Here is a 17,986-nt window from a genome sequence, read left to right as displayed (position 1 = left end):
TATATTCCATAGACAAGATATTTCTGTCATTGTTTTGTCAGATTTTGTCCTGCTAAATAGCACAGCAAAGCGGAAGAGCGCTTGCTGAAAATTCCGCCCTACGCCTCCTACACGTGCCTGCACCCGAATGAATGAGATACACTCAGGTGCAGGCACATGTAGCCGATATACGTATTAAAAACTAATTTATTCAGGTGCAGGCACATGTAGGAGGCGTAGGGCAGAATTTTCAGAAAGTGATTTTCTGCGTGCCGATAATATCTGCCCTACACCTCGTCTGGCATTAGCCTAACATCGTTCAGACATGCAAGATGTAGGGTGTAGCCACAGATGGAGGCTGCAATAGGGTCCCCTTCTTTCCGCCTCTGCATCGTGTGCTGGAGGTACAGAGGTGCATCCTCCCAGCAAGAAGTGCTTCTGCAAGAGCATAATTAATGTTCTCCTGTATTTTTCCCCTATGACTCTGTTTTTTAACTCCCACACTCCAAAAATATACAGATTGATTACACATCCATTGCCTATGAGATTATGAGAGTATAATATGAGAGTATATAATGGTGAGTTTTTTTGCAATGTTATAACCATGGCCACTGAGCATGTCATGTCTCAGGTGTGACACTCTGTATCCACATTTAGTTGAATTTTGGTAGTATGCAAAGGCTACGCATCAAAGGGTCCCTAGTGTCCCTTTTTCATGGCAACCATGTCAGAGGCACAAGTACTGTGAAAGAGAAGTCCGGACTGACTAATTTTTTCAGATCTATTCTCTATTTGAAGACCAGGTAGAGTTACTGCAATCTTAGCAGTCTAATGATTTGCTCCCTTGTCCACTACAAATTTACAAGAGCAAGCTGGTTTGGCTCTAGGAAGGAAAAATAATAGGGATGAAAGAAATCTGCATCCAAAGTAATGAAAATAGTAAAGTATGTATTTATTATAGAATGGTGTAGTATAATAGATTCTTCTAAAGGGAACAGACCTCATATATATGTAATGTTATCTATGTAACGTGTGCCATAACTGCTACTATTTTAAGAGTGTGCAGGTAGGATGCTTTTGCCAAGAATAGGACTTTGCCCAGAGCTTATCGGTGCCTTAAAATGGGCCAGAACTTCATTGGTGCATTGGTAAAATTTGTTTTATAGTTTATTATGCTTTGGTACAGTACATTTTTATCCATATTTTATGGTTATTTAACAAATCCAATGAATACATAGTATGTATGTATACAAGGTTTTCATCACGTCTATGGACATATATGTGCTTGTTTTTCACACTTCAGGGTTAACAGTGAGTTGCTAATTAAGAATGGGTGTGTGTTCTATCTATTTAAACTCAAATGGAGGGTCCCACAATTTGGGCTTCTGAGGAAGTGGTGTTACCACGAAATGCGTTAAGCTAAAGAGGTGAATATGCTCTGACCTATTTTTAAATGATGAAATAAATGTATGTTTTTATTCCCAAGTTTTTTCTGTGCTCCGCTTCTCTATCAATTTTTGCTGGAATTTTTGGCCCAATCGGGGGCAGCTCAGCGTAGCAGCACGAATCAACTTACCTTAGTGGGCTATCCTGGTGTGTGCTCCCCGATTTCCCTTCTGCTTTGTTCCAATGAATACATACCAATCAACAGTAAGTAAAGTTGACATTTGATGTGAGTTATCATCTCTCTCATAGAGAAGCATATGTATTCTGAGATTTGGCAGAATCTTTGTGTGTCTGATTGTATCTTTTGTGCAGTTATACTGGAAACTGGCTTTTAGCTATTGCTGTATGGGTGAGTGCAGCATTATTGCCCTACGTAAACATTTGCTATTGCGATGCCCTCTCTTAGGCCAAGGGTGAAGTGACTCTTTCGGAATGTTAAACACTTGCCTTCTAAAAGGTCATAGGAGGAGAGAAGAGACGTGACACCTTACACGGGGGTGAAAAAGGGGCTTCAACCACAGCTGTTTTGAAAAAGAGAATATTCAGAAAAATGGTATATAGTGACTCAAATATAACCTAACCCTACAAATACTAAGACAAAAAAGAAAGATGTACTTTTAAAAACAGAAGTTTAATAATGAGCCATGAATTGAGCTTGGTGGTCATGTGACATGACAGCTGCTTTGTCCTACACAGGGCAGCCTATAAATATATCCCTTGAACAGGGCAAAAGGCTGGGGGTTATGATTGACAGGTGGGTCTGGTAGATGAGAAAGGTCAGAGGTGGCACATAGGACAAAACATTAAAATACAGTCTGTGAAATGTTGTCATGTATCATGCTTACATAGATTGTTAGCTCTAAGGGCAAATTTCTAAAAATGTGATTACACAAATGCTGTGTCCTATTTCAGCTCATCTTCAAATCAAGCAGATATGAAAGAATCTAATAAAATCATTCATGACATGTAAAATAAATATCCTCAAGTTAAAAGTCACCTGTTACAATACTGCAGTTATTAGCGCACTGTAGCAGGTTATATTGCTCTACATTATAGATATAATCTGTTTTAATTAAAAAAAAACCTGAAGTGCCCAGGCTTTGCCAGTGAGGCAGACTTCCATTAGATTAGTGCTGCTGTACCATCAGGATCTTCCACCTTAAGTGCTTTGTCAGGATGCAACCACAGTCTTTTAGCAGTGCAGATCTGTAAATCAGCTTTTAGTTCTGACACTATGGACAGGCTCACAACATAATGTATATATAGAATATAAATGTCACAATATAAAGCAGATTAGTAATTAATTTAGTTAATTACTACATGGCAACTCTATAGGCAATTAGCATCTGAATTTAATAATCAGACCTGTAGCATCAGCTTTTATGGCATGTAAACTTCATTCTCTGCTTGATAATTTGCGAGACCCCTAAACTTAGCTTTTTAACAACTGCTCTGAGTACACTGAGCATGTACAGTGTCACTGACACTACTGTCAAAATCCAAGATGGGGAGCTCCTGTGACAACAGAAAGTCAAGTAGGCACCTATATAGACAAATTTGCTAAAATCACAGGCTGCTGTTTAAACAAATATTGTCTTCTAATAAATCAGTTATTACTATGAATTGGTTTGTATTTTTCACTGAGGTGCTCTATTAGTGAAAAGAAATTTTGACATCAGAATCCATTAAAGAATACAGTGCATTTAGGGGCATATTTATTACAGTGTGTAAACCAACATCACCGGTCATGTCCATAATAGTCTTAGAAGGGGATTCAAGAAAGACTGTCGTACTGAGGAAATACTGTATATAACTGAAAGCCAAATGCAACCAAGTTGTTACAAGATGATGAATTTGAATCCTGACAAACAGTTGGTGAAAAAGGTTAGTGATGATCCCCACTCCAACATACCATCTTATTCAAAAAGAAGTTATAACAATAAAGAAGTTGAATTTAGAACCTACTGTTTTGTTAAGTAGGTGTCACTAAAGAATCCACCAGAAAAGAGTAGTTGAACACAACTGTTAAGAGACTGATTGAGGCCCCACAAGACATTGGAGAAGGAAGGAGCAATATGTCAAGGGTACATTCTAAAAATAGGCTAGGAAATCTCTGTATCAATTGTATTGTTATGTTTACAACAATAACACTAGGGGGCTGATTTACTTACCCACGAACGGGTCGAATGGAGTCCGATTGCGTTTTTTTCGTAATGATCGGTACTTTGCGATTTTTTCGTATGTTTTGCGATTTTTTCGGATTCTTTACGAATTTTTCGGATCCAATACGATTTTTGCGTAAAAACGCGAGTTTTCCTATCCATTACGAAAGTTGCGTAAAAAGTTGCGCATTTTGCGTAGCGTTAAAACTTACGCGAAAAGTTGCGCATTTTTCGTAGCGTTAAGTTTTAACGCTACGAAAAATGCGCAACTTTTCGCGTAAGTTTTAACGCTACGCAAAATGCGCAACTTTTTACGCAACTTTCGTAATGGATACGAAAAACTCGCGTTTTTACGCAAAAATCGTATTGGATCCGAAAAATTCGTACAGAATCCGAAAAAATCGCAAAACATACGAAAAAGTCGCAAAATATTCGTTTTCAAGTCGGAACTTTTCCAATTCGGGTCGGATTCGTGGGTTAGTAAATCAGCCCCTAGGAATTGCCTAAAAAAGAGAGAGGTTGCCCAAAGAAGCCCATTAAGAGTTAGATTTTTTTCACAGTTGAGGGACAACTGGTGGATGCTTGGGAAATCTAGAGGTCCCAGTTTTCCTATTACTGATTTGGTTGGTGAATATCCAAGTATAAATACTTAAACAAAAACGCTCAAATGGATAGAGTCCGCTTGGGATAAATACTAGTAGAAAGATTAAGTAATCACATTGCATTGCACAGCAGCATGAAGATAAATTAATTATGTACCATGTGAAAAGTTGAGACCCGGGTGTAAAGGAACCCCGAGTCTATCGCTCACAATACAAGGAATAAATCACATAAGCGGCATTAGGTTCAAGATAAACAATATGCTCACCAAAGTCCAATGGTGGTCCGGGTGCTTTAAGCCCCGAACCCGTAGCTGAAGGGAAGACACACCAATGTTTAGAAAAGGAACATCAAGCACTCCGGACTGTAGAGATCTACTATAAAAACGGACTTTATTTCTTCATTTTAAAACAAAATGCCTGACGCGTTTCGTGCGAATATCCAAGTAGATTCTATGGTATAGAATATATTTTTAATCCGCACTTGATTAGTGATGAGCAGAAGAAAAACAAAAAGTTGTGGCAGCATAAAAAAAGGGAGTGACCGCACGAAAAAGGCGCAGTTGAGTAAAAAAAGTCACGTGCACCAAAAAAGTCATGCAGTACCTGCATGTTGCGAACTTTTTGGCGAAGTGAAACACATGATCACAAGTTATAACAATGGACAAGAAATTCAACATTTTGCTGAGAAACTACATAGCACTCAACTGACGCTGTAGGAGTAGCAGCTATGGCAATCACTGCATGGATTGCCTATTCCTTATAAAGCAGTACTGATCGCAGAAGAACCTGTTTCTCAACATTTCCATGGTAAGTCAGACTATGTACTCCAAGACACTAGAAATATAAAGGGCATACATTTTACCTGCAACTTGCTTTTCAACGTTATAACTCCTAAAAGGTTGCCCTTTTATCACCACTGATATCACCTGACTGTAGCTGGGGATGATGGGAACTACAACATGGAGCTGGCTGTGACACTTACCCCACATTATACCCACATTTAGCATCAAAGTGTACCTAGAAATTATTTCAGATGTTGGCAACCATGTCAGACACACAAGTAATGTGTGAGAGGGAGGTCTGAACTGACTTAAGGTGGTCATACATGTACCGATTCCAATATTTTGTGCTACCATTGGTCATACAAAAGATCGTTCCCACCCTCCATTAGCATTCAGGGCTGAATCGTCAGATATGGAGGCAGAAAAAATAGAATTTCTTCCTCCACCTGGCAATTCAGCCCTAAATGTAGATTTTGCTTGGGCGCCTTCAATGGCACCCGATCAAAATCTTTTAACCTGGCTGTTCGACGAGTTGACTGATATCCGCAGCCTTCTGCAATATTGGTCGCCTCTTTGAGCAGCCATTCACGCACCAAATATTGTATGAAACAAGGTTTTGTACAATATTATCAGTGCGTGTATGGCCGGCTTAAGTTCTTCAGAACTTTTCTCTGCCTGCAGGCTAGGTAGAGTTATTACAATGTAAAACCTAGATGTCTTTTTATATGTATTTCTTTATTTGCTGCCTTCTCCCCTCCACTACAGACTTCAGTACCACTACACTACAGTCCTCATATATGTAAGGTTCTCTATGTAGCATGTGGCATTACTGTTACTAATTTGGGAGTGTGCAGGTAGGATGCAAAGGCCAAGAATAGGATCTTTGCCCAGGGCTCACCAGTGCCTTAAAATAGTGTTAAGGTTTATTATGCTTCGGCACAGTATAACCTTTAGTCCTTTATATTAGTGGTTATTTACCAAATCCAAATAATACATACTACCATATATACTCGGGTATAAGCCGATCCGAATATAAGCCGAGGTACCTAATTGGAAACTGGAAAAACTCGACTCGAGTATAAGCCTAGGGTGGGAAATGCAACCGCTACTGCTAAGTTTCAATAATCAAATAAACAACAGATAAATAAATAGATAACTTTAGGGAAAGAAAAATGCTACAGCAGCAGACAAAAGCAAGTTTGGGAAGGCTAAGGAAGCTGCCATACTAATTATCAAGTACTTGGACCCCAGTGTACAAGTCCCACCACAGTACTACAATAGTAGTTACAAGGGCAAAATAATTCTTGATGCTGGACTTTATTTTAATTTAATTTTTGTAAATAACAAGTTATTGTACCAATTACTTACTCTGGCTTGTTGTACAGATGGATGTGCAGATGTAACGTGCTCGTTGCGCACACCCACCCTCCCTTCCTCCCTCCACTTGTGTCCGTGCATACATACCTCCCTCCCTCCCTCCACTTGTGTCCGTGCATACATACCTCCCTCCCTTCCTCCACTTGTGTCCGTGCATACATACCTCCCTCACTCCCTCCACTTGTGTCCATGCATACATACCTCCCTACCTCCTTCCCTCCCTCCACTTGTGTCCGTACATACCTGCCGACTCTGGATCTGCAGTAACGTGCTCGTTGAGAACACACTTACCTCCGTCCATGGGGGGGGGGAAGGTGCGCGCAATGAGCACGTTCAACGAGCCAGCACATCCATATACCGTATATACTCGAGCATAAGCCGACTCTTTCAGCGAGTCTACTCACGTATATACGGTACTGAAGATGTCATTCATTGCAAACCCCACCCCCGTGGCCGTCCATTCGTGCGCTCGGACGCGTGCACGTGTCTCACCCCCCCCCCCCCCCCGTGGCTGTAAGTTGTGCCTTTTCAAAGTTGTGCATTTTCAAAGTTGTGCATTTTCAAAGGTGTGCCTTTCTAAGTTGTGCCTTTTCAAAGTTGTGCATTTTCAAAGGTGTGCCTTTCTAAGTTGTGCCTTTTCAAAGTTGTGCATTTTCAAAGGTGTGCCTTTCTAAGTTGTGCCTTTTCAAAGTTGTGCATTTTTAAAGGTGTGCCTTTGTAAGTTGTGCCTTTTCAAAGTTGTGCCTTTTCTAAGTTGTGCCTTTTTAAAGTTGTGCCTTTTTAAAGTTGTGCCTTTTCTGTACGGTCGCCGCTTCCAAACGCAGGCGCCCTTGCACTGCCCCCCTGTCCCATCATCGGCGTATGCTAGCTAGCATGTGAGTTTTAGTTAAACAGCTTGCATGTCTTTCTAAGTAGTGCATTTTCAAAGTTGTGCATTTTCAAAGTTGTGCATTTTCAAAGGTGTGCCTTTTCAAAGTTGTGCATTTTCAAATTGTGCATTTTCAAAGTTGTGCATTTTCAAAGGTTTTCCTTTCTAAGTTGTGCCTTTTCAAAGTTGTGCATTTTCAAAGGTGTGCCTTTCTAAGTTGTGGCTTTTCAAAGTTGTGCCTTTTCAAAGTTGTGCATTTTTAAAGGTGTGCCTTTCTAAGTTGTGCCTTTTCAAAGTTGTGCCTTTTCAAAGTTGTGCCTTTTCTAAGTTGTGCCTTTCCTAAGTTCACACATGCGAGTGTGTGCTCGCTCGCATGTGTGCCTTTCTAACAAGGAGTTTTAGTTGAACAGCTCTGAAGTCAAGTTGCACAGCTCTGAAGTCAAGTTGCACAGCTCTGAAGTCAATGGGAAGACAAGTTGAACAGCTCTGAAGTCAATGGGAAGCAGACTGTGGTGGGCATCAGGTATTTTTTATGGCAGCTTCCTTAGCCTTCCCAAACTTGCCTGACAGCTAAAAAAACTTAGCAGTAGCAGCTGCATTTTGCACCCTAGGCTTATACTCAAGTCAATACATTTTTCCAGTTTTCTAAAATTAGGTACCTCAGCTTATATTCGGATCGGCTTATACTCGAGTATATATGGTAGTCGACTATAAGCCGAGGGTTACTTTTTAGTGCTGAAAAACTCCGCTTATACTCGAGTATATACGGTAATTAACATTAGATAAAGCTGACTTTCAGGGGTGTAACTACAGAGGAAAGAAGAGTGTAGGGGGCCTTTTAATGTGAGCTACCATCTCACACAGCATCATACCGCAACAAATTCAAGAGGTCCTCTGCACTCAATAAATAGGACAACAACAGTGAGATCATATAGCGCTCGTGTACTTTAGTTGGCCTAGCTATCTTGGGCACTGACATTAGGGCACATGCACATCGACAAGTGCAGTGAGCAAAGTGCAATTCTGAGCACAACTGTAATTTAATGCAGCAGCTCGTGCTCTTCATCGCAATTGTGCCAAATAATTTCTAGGTCTGACATAATTTCCAGTGTTTGTTGGCATCATTTCCAGTGTTCTGCATGAGATGGACATGTCCACCCTCTTCTTTTGCCACAATTGAACTGCAGCTATTGATGCAGGGTGCTGAAGGAACCCTGGATATACTGTCTGGTGTGGAGGTGAGGTGGTGGTAGCTTCAGGCTTTTCTTGCGGCAGTAGGCGCAGCAGCACCAAAAGAAGCACCAAGCTTAATTATAGGGAAGTGCAAGGAGCACATTTTGATGCAAGTACCTTAAATAAAAGAGGTTTTACATGGAACTGATATGCTTACACAGTCTCTTTCTATAAAAGTACAGAGAACTGCATACATGCATACTGGTGGATACTGTTGCATTGGTCAACTTAAAGATGGTGACCTGTAAAATCACAGAAAAAATAATTATTATTATTATCATTAAAGACTTTGCCTGCTTTGCCAAGCCATTATGTGAGGTGCTAAGCGATCTACCATCAAGAATAAGTAAAGAGGATGCTACTTCTTTGGAAGAAAGACAAGAACTGAACTGAAGGAGAAATTGGTAGAGACCCAAATTCTAGGCTATGCTGAATCTGATAAACCTCTCAGAAGGACATATAATATAATTTTATCTTAGATACAAAATGGAAAACATGGTAATTGCATATGCAGGGAAATTTTTAAAAAATACTGGAAGAAATCCTATAATTACAGTTCATTCAAATCACAGCTAGTTGCTATGAAATCTTAATACTAGACTAGAATTCAAGGTATTAAAATATATCCAAGATGAAATATCAAATGACACACAAAGCTGCGGAAGCTTTATCCAGGAACCCATTAGATGAGGCTGTAAATAACTTGACTAGAGAATTTGAATGAGTTGAGGTGACCACATTCCAAAGAACATTCTCTTTGTGCACCATGAGACAGTCTACTGTTCAGTCTATATGGCAGGGATTCTTAACCTATGGGTCAGGACCCAAGATTGTCTTTATGCTGCTTGGTGCGGGCCCCATGATATAGTCAATAAAACAACAAAACTGGCATACAGAAGAACTTAACAAAAAGAATGCACCTCTTTGTCATGACCCAAAAACTTGACACAATAAAGTACAGGGGTTTATAGGTTTGTAAGTTCTATTTGCCAGTTTTGTCTTTTTATAACCATTGAATGGTGGGTGCCAATCCCCCCTTGAGCACTGAGCATTCGTGTAAGCAGGTGTGAAATGTGTATGTACCCCATGACATGTTAAAATATCATTCTACAATAGACTATAGAAATGAACAGGAAATAATTCTACACCAAATCTTGGGTCTGATCTGGTAAAAACAAATACTTCATTCGGGATCCATTTAAATCAATATTCAAACATAAAACAGATTAGCAAGATATCCCTCCACCTTCCTATATCTCTCTATCTCTCCATTGCTAATCAAATCCAGTGTTAATGTTAAGTGGCAGGAAAATACTTTGAAGGTAATAATAGATCAACTTCAGAAACACAAAACTCCCACACAAGACATAAGGGAACAAACACATGAAAGCGTCAGGAAACTCTTGGCCATGACTTTACTACTTAAGTATCTTATTTTCATGGTAGAATGAGGGAAGTATTGTAAAACACTGTACTATTATGTTTGAAATGATAAAACAGTCTTCTGCAAGGCCAAGGCTACAATGCAGTAAGCTTTTTACAGGAGTTTTAATACCTACAGTATTCACTGTTTTACTGAATAGTCACTTAGAATATGAACAATCAGGTTAGTGAATGGTGCTCCTGTAATAAATACGATATGACTGGATATGCTATCCTATCCTAAATCTACATAGATTTAATGTTTACTGTAATCTGTGAGCTTGTGCTTTGGAAGTGACTTCTTTAAAGGTTATATGGGAGAATACTTGCAACAACTGTGTAAAGCTTGCAATAATTACACAATGTACTATAAGAGTGCAACCCCACTTTTTGGCCGTAAAACAGACAATGGCCAGCTAAAAAAGCATAGAGCATGGGGCACACTTGACTAAAGTGGCCATACATGAGCCGATCGTATAGCTGATGGTGTACGAATGATTAGTGGCCTGACATTATTGTCCAAAAAATTGATCCAATAGGTTTAAAAATTTTGGTCATTTAGCGATAAAATCTGCCAGTTGGTGTGTGCCAGACATTTGTTGAAGGATTGTTCTCTGTGCATGTCATGATTACCAGCGGAAGTCAATGAACATATACTGAAGTACATGAACGTTCTTTGTGGAACCTTAATTTGCTTATTGCATGGTTCGCTCGTATGTGAACGCTACATATTACATAACCTTTCATACAACACGTTTTTTGGATAGTGCAGCAAATTGCAGTTCTGGCAAAACTCCCCAGAACTACTGGTAGAGTAGGGTATAGCACACACAGGGGCAACAAAGCCATTGCACATAACGTTTGTTGTTCACCTCACGCGAGAACTTTTGGCCACAAATGCCCACCGATAAAGAATGTTTTACATCACTTCCTGTTTCCTGTAAATACTGCTTCTGCATCCATATCGGATCGTACGTAGATGTATGATCTTTCTGTATTTTACATCAAAGAAATAATGACATCCTTTCAAATAATCGTTGTCCGTGGATGGCATATTGTGTGGTAAAACCGATCGTCAAATGATCGTGTACTCTTTCTAGCTGTAACTGACAGACAGTCTGAAGGACCCCGAATTGGCAGCCAAAATCTTCCCATGTATGGCCACCTTAATGCTAATAATCAAAATATTAAAACTTACAGTGGCGTGCAAAAGTATTCTTCCACATTTTGTCACATTACAGCCACAAACATGAATCATTTTTATTGGAATTCCACGTGAAAGACCAATACAAAGTGGTGTACACGTGAGAAGTGGAACGAAAATCATACATGATTCCAAACATTTTTTACAAATAAATAACTGCAAAGTGGGGTGTGCGTAATTATTCAGCCCCCTGAGTCAATACTTTGTAGAACCACCTTTTGCTGCAATTACAACTGCCAGTCTTTTAGGGTATGTCTCTACCAGCTTTGCACATCTAGAGACTGAAATCCTTGCCCATTCTTCTTTGCAAAACAGCTCCAGCTCAGTCAGATTAGATGGACAGCGTTTGTGAACAGCAGTTTTCAGATCTTGCCACAGATTCTCCATTGGATTTAGATCTGGACTTTGATTGGGCCATTCTAACACATGGATATGTTTTGTTTTAAACCATTCCATTGTTGCCCTGGCTTCCCTGTCCCTGCTGAAGAGAAGCACCCCCAGAGCATGATGGTGCCACCACCATATTTGACAGTGGGGATGGTGTGTTCAGAGTGATGTGCAGTGTTAGTTTTCCGCCACACAAAGCATTCCATTTTGGTCTCATCTGACCAGAGCACCTTCTTCCACATGTTTGCTGTGTCCCCCACATGGCTTGTGGCAAACTGCAAACGGGACTTCTTATGGTTTTCTATTAACAATGGCTTTCTTCTTGCCACTCTTCCATAAAGGCCAACTTTGTGCAGTGCACGACTAATAGTTGTCCTATGGACAGATTCCCCCACCTGAGCTGTAGATCTCTGCAGCTCGTCCAGAGTCACCATGGGCCTCTTGGCTGCATTTCTGATCAGCGCTCTCCTTGTTCGGCCTGTGAGTTTAGGTGGACGGCCTTGTCTTGGTAGGTTTACAGTTGTGCCATACTCCTTCCATTTTTGAATGATCGCTTGAACAGCGCTCCGTGGGATGTTCAAGGCTTTGGAAATCTTTTTGTAGCCTAAGCCTGCTTTAAATTTCTCAATAACTTTATCCTTGACCTGTCTGGTGTGTTCTTTGGACTTCATGGTGTTGTTGCTCCCAATATTCTCTTAGACAACCTCTGAGGCCATCACAGAGCAGCTGTATTTGTACTGACATTAGATTACACACAAGTGCACTCTATTTAGTCATTAGCACTCATCAGGCAATGTCTATGGGCAACTGACTGCACTCAGACCAAAGGGGGCTGAATAATTACGCACACCCCACTTTGCAGTTATTTGTAAAAAATGTTTGGAATCATGTATGATTTTCGTTCCACTTCTCACGTGTACACCACTTTGTATTGGTCTTCACGTGGAATTCCAATAAAATTGATTCATGTTTGTGGCTGTAATGTGACAAAATGTGGAAAACTTCAAGGGGGCCGAATACTTTTGCAAGCCACTGTAAAATAATTTGGATTAATAAACTAGCACTAGGTACTTTCAATAAGAATTATTCTCCTATTGTTTTTATACGAGTAAATGCAACTTATACCCTTGTTTTTAACACATGTATGGTTTATTTTATCTCTTGTAACTTGTATGATCTATTATCAAGAACCGACTTCCCCAGTTTTCTTCCATACACCAAATTTCTACTGATTATTTATATTTAATTATAAATTATATTAAAGTATAAATTACAATTATATATGCTTTTTTAACTAGAAAGGCATTCAGCTTATTTTAACACTCCACTACTGGATCATTCATTATTATCATTTATTCCTTGGTACAGAGTTATATTTGACTGCCTTTACTGTAAAAAAAAACAAACTATTTCTATGTTAATGTCTTCTGTCCTCTAGTTAATTATCACAAGTATGGGATATGATATCCAGACTTACAGGAATTATGGAAAAGGCCATCTCCCACAGACTCTATTTTAATCAAAGCATTTTTAAAAAATAATTTCCTTTTTCTATGCAATAATAAAGCAGTAACCTGTACTTGATCCTAAACTGCATGGATCCATATGGTTGGAAAAACAATTCTTTTGGGTTCATTTAATGTTGAAATTATTAGTAGACTTAAGGTATGTTGATACAAATTATGGAGATTCCCAAGTCCTGAGCATTCTGAATAACAGGTCCCATATCTGTATTATCTGTTACACGTAGCACAGATACATTTACACAGTGCTTAACAGGGATTGTTCATCATTCACATCAGTCTCTGCCCCAGTAAAGCTTACAATCTAAGGTCTATTCTTGATTAGAGTGTGGTAGAGGGCTGACAGGCACATGATAAAGGTGCTTTGGGAGATTTTAGGGATCCCTGAAATTATATTTTGCAGGTGGAAAACAAGGCCACCTATTAAATTTCAAGTAAACAGATGCCCAAACAGCCCAAATAAAACGTGACTGCTTATGGCATTTCATAGCAACCCCTCTGGCATTTGCCAGAATCCAGATTGCTAGCCCAAGCCTGCTGTCTAGACACTAATGTAGTGAGTCCACTTTTAGGTACAATAATGCTCCTGTCAGTGTCTAGGGGGTGTGAGCTCAATATGACCACAAGACAAATTGGAAAAGCTGCAATATGAAAAAAAATAAGCTTGATGTTTTGTCACTTTGCCGCAATTAAGGAATTAAAAGATTCTCCACAGCTAACAGGCTCATATAAGACAGACTTTCTCTATTTCCTCGTTGCCATTTTTTTTGTGTTATTTCCGATTCGTTATTTCAAATTTCCACTACTTTCATAACTAGCATTCCAATCTGTGGCAAAAAAGAAACTTTAGAATTTTTTTATACTGACTTTTAGAAGGTAAATTACATAAATATAGGAGTGAAAAAGCTGATTTTATTGAATTCGAGAGTAAAAAAATCTGACCATTAGTAAATCTTCCCTAGGAGTGCCACGCCAGACAGCTAAATCTAGCATATCAAATGTGGTTTTTATATCCGGGCCTGGAATATAGTTTAGTACCAAGATTATGTAATAAGCAATATTTAGACTTGCTGAACTACCAGAGAGCAGCTGGAAGTCCCAGAGCAGTGCAGAAAACAAAAGGAAGATAGGAGAGAGCAGCACCTAGTGATGGAAAACAGAAATAACCAAAGACAAAAAAAAGACAAAACATGTATAGAACATGTATATTAAAGCATCAAATCTTAGAACATTGTAAAATTGAATAATTAATTATAAGGGTCTAGATAAAATCTTCTTTATTCTCAAGATACAATGGAGAAATCTAAAGAGAGGGCAATGTACAAAAAAGGCACACACAGTGAAGATGGCTACTCATTAGAAGATGGAGCAAGCACATCAACAGCATATCACTAAATTATGAATGTTGCCAAACTGGACTGCTTCAGTCATCATCTTTATTAAGTTGGTCTTAAATAAAAAACATAAATAGTGTAACTAAACTAAAACTTTAAACTAACACACAATATAGATGAAAGAAAAATACTCAAACAGAAAGTGAAAGTAGACTTATGTAAAAATGGATACAAATTTTCTTAAATCTCAAAACGTTTGTTAAAAAGGTCCCACATCTTCATAAGCTCACATAAAGTACATAAGGGCTTCAACACATAGCCAGCTTTTTAGACTGTAAGCTCTTCAGGGTAGGCCCTCATTAGCTCTTGTATCAGTAACTGCTTGCCTTCGTATGTTCACTACACTCACTATTGTACAGCACTGCAGAATACGTTGGTGCTTTTTTAAATATGTGTTGTTGTTAAAGGAACAGTAACACCAAAAAATAAAAGAGCTTTAAAGTAATAAAAATATAATGCACTGTTGCCCTGCACTGGTAAAACTGGTGTGTTTGCTACAGTAACACTACTATAATTTATATAATAAGCTGCTGTGAAGCCACGGGGCAGCCATTCAAGCTGGAAAAAAGGAGAAAAGGCACAGGTTACATAGCAGATAACAGATAAAACACTATTGTATTCTACAGAACTTATCTGTTATCTGCTATGTAACCTGTGCCTTTTCTCCTTTGAATGGCTGCCTCCATGGCTACATAGCAGCTTATTTATATAAATTATAGTAGACTTTCTGAAGTAAACACACAACTTTTACCAGTGCAGGGCAGCAGCACATTATATTTTAGTTACTTTTATACACTTTCATTTTTTGGTGTTACTGTTCCTTTAATAACAACATATGTGTACCAGCCAGCCCTCACTTTGCACAAGGGCACAGTGGTATTGCTGCCTTGCAGCCCTGGGATCCTAAGTTCAAGGTGCTTGCATATTCTTGCATGGGGTTTCATCTACTACTTGGGATTCTTCCCACAAATGAAATCCATACAGGATCCTAAAATTGACCATAGTTAGTGTTGCCACTTGGCTAGTACAAATTATGATTAATGCCAGTGTTATTTATATGGAAGATGGATAAAAAGATAGAGAAAGGTTTTTTTTGTTAAAAAAAAATGCTTGTGACACTGGAAGAGGAGTATCTTAGTCCCCTCTCAGATTTAAAGTCTGGAAGACTGCCATTCCTCCTCCCACTCGTCAGGCTTGATAGAAAGCAGTCTGACCCCCAGGGAAAAAATGTGGCAAAGGAAGCTTGGTAAAAGGGCTTGCTTGCCCCAAGTCTATCAAAAACATGTTCTGCCAAAGCAGTCTGAACATAGTTTAAAACTGCATAATGATTGGATAAGCATTCTAGCCCATGCAGGCTCCTGCAAATTATCATTGCTTGAACTTTCCTTCCAAGAGTAGCCAGGAAGCTACTTGAGGACAAGCAAAGTACTTGGAGGAGGCAATGCTAGGCAGAAGATCAGCTTGATGCTTAGTACATGTAAATCACTCTAGTACCACCTTGGATTTGGGGAAAGGGTAGGGGTATATTATCATCTAAGGAGTACCTAGAACCAGTGTGGCAGGTAAAAAAATCCCCTCAGTGATCCCTGCCACAGGGGAGATTTATGTAGCAGAGTTACGCACAGAGCACCCTTTGCCTAACTACCCAAACTGGTACAAGATCCTCTCTGCATCAGCGCCAATAAGTGGGCCAGTTTAAGCCCTCAGCTACCTGTTCTCTCCCCTTGACCAAAGTATTACCTGTGCTGTATGATTGGTACCAGCAGGTATAACGATAGAAAACATAAGTAGGGATGCACTGAATCCCGGATTTGGGGCAAATCCCATCTTGCTTTTTTTTTTTTTAAGGGATTTGGTTGGATGAATCTGCAGTCCCAGCCAAACAGAATTCAAATTTGCATATGCTAATTAGCATTCATAAAGGGTTAAATTGTCAGGTAAAAAAAAAATTCACCGCACACAGTGAGTTTTAACCCCTTCCGATCCTTATTACCACATGTTGGTTAGAACGCGGCCGAACCCAAAAAAGTGGGTTCGGTGCATCCCTAAAAATAAGTGGCCTCATTATACATGGCATTCATTATGGCGTAAGTATTGTCACCATTGAAGGAAAGGTGGAACAAGAGAGCTCTACAGAATCAAACTTACCAAAGTTTATATTGGCAGGCATAAAACTTATTTCATCCTTATAATATATATATAATTACTTAATGTTTGTCCAGGCATTTTTATCCACAAGTTTGAATGAGAAAGTTTGCTGTATATACTCTAATTTATACATGGGAGCCTGGGAAGATAAACACATATGTAGACACGACCCTAACCCATCCCCTGGCAACAGCTACCAAGCATACTAGGGATGCAACTAACCCTTCTCTTTCTGTATTCGTCCGAACCCCCATATCCCTCTGTATGGATTTGGCAGAATTCAAATCCTCACACTGGGTGGAAATTGCTGATGCACCAGTGGAAATAACAAGTGTGCAGCCAGTTGTGTTATTTAAAAGAGGGCTATCAGCAAATGAAGGTTCAGATTCCTGTTGTCGCTACAGGTTCTAAAGCTCAGCTAATGTCTCAGAACTGAAGGTACCCCCCTTCATTTTTCTGGTGACACATTTTGTGACTTCTGTTCATGCTAAAACACAGCTATTCCTCTCTGAACAGAAACATGGAACCCCACCTACCTAGACTGTAAACAGATTTTTCTTTTAAGAGGTTGCTTCACCCATTTCCCTTATACCTTTCACATTTAAACGCAACCTCAAAGGGGGGTTGTAAACCCTGCTGCATAGCCAAACTTTACTTAGTTGTTGCTGGACTACAAATCCCAGAATAATGTAACATATAATGAAGGTAGAGGAATTCTGTGAGCTGTAGTCGAAAAACATCAGGAATATTAAAGCAATATTGCACAATAAAATGTTTCCCCAAATCTCCACATCCAGCTGCTTTAAAATGTGAAAAATCCTTCAACAGGAATCCCAGCTAATCTGTGTAAATCTGGCTCCCTGTACTTTGTTCCTGCAATTGGAGTTGGATGCTTTAAGCAATTTCTCAGCACTGAACAAATCTGTCCATGATCCCCATCATATAAGAAACAATATAAGATAACAGCATCATGCTGGAAATCCACATTCATACTGGTTAATTCTTCTGCATTTATAATAAAGTAGAATTCTTGCATCTATATATTTTTTTGGCAACTTCTACACTAGGGGGCGCAGTGGGACAGCATCATGGATGGGTAACAACCCCTTCAGTGCTTCAATAAACAGCAAGTGGACTCTTTCTGCACCCATATTGTCAAAGACTGGTATTATTGCTGCTTGCCTCACCTTCATTTACAATCTATTACAGTTTTCCTCCATCTGCTTTTTGATATGTTGAACAAATTTCTTCCCCACTTACTGTATTTATAATCGCCACTGTACAGGCAGTTGGATCAAGGACCACAGCAGCGTGCAGACATGGTCCTCAATCTAATTGGAAAATCTAACCTGTACAATGATTATCTGCCCGATTTTTGCCCAAATATCAGACCCATACACAGGCAGACAAGCTGCTCAATTAGGTGCTCAAATCTGCCCGTGTCAAGTAATGGTTTCTA

Source organism: Xenopus tropicalis, chromosome 4, assembly GCF_000004195.4.
Source record: "Xenopus tropicalis strain Nigerian chromosome 4, UCB_Xtro_10.0, whole genome shotgun sequence".
In the NCBI taxonomy this organism is placed as follows: Eukaryota; Metazoa; Chordata; class Amphibia; order Anura; family Pipidae; genus Xenopus; species Xenopus tropicalis.
The sequence above is the reverse complement of the archived record's forward strand: the minus strand, read 5'-3'. Positions refer to the sequence as shown.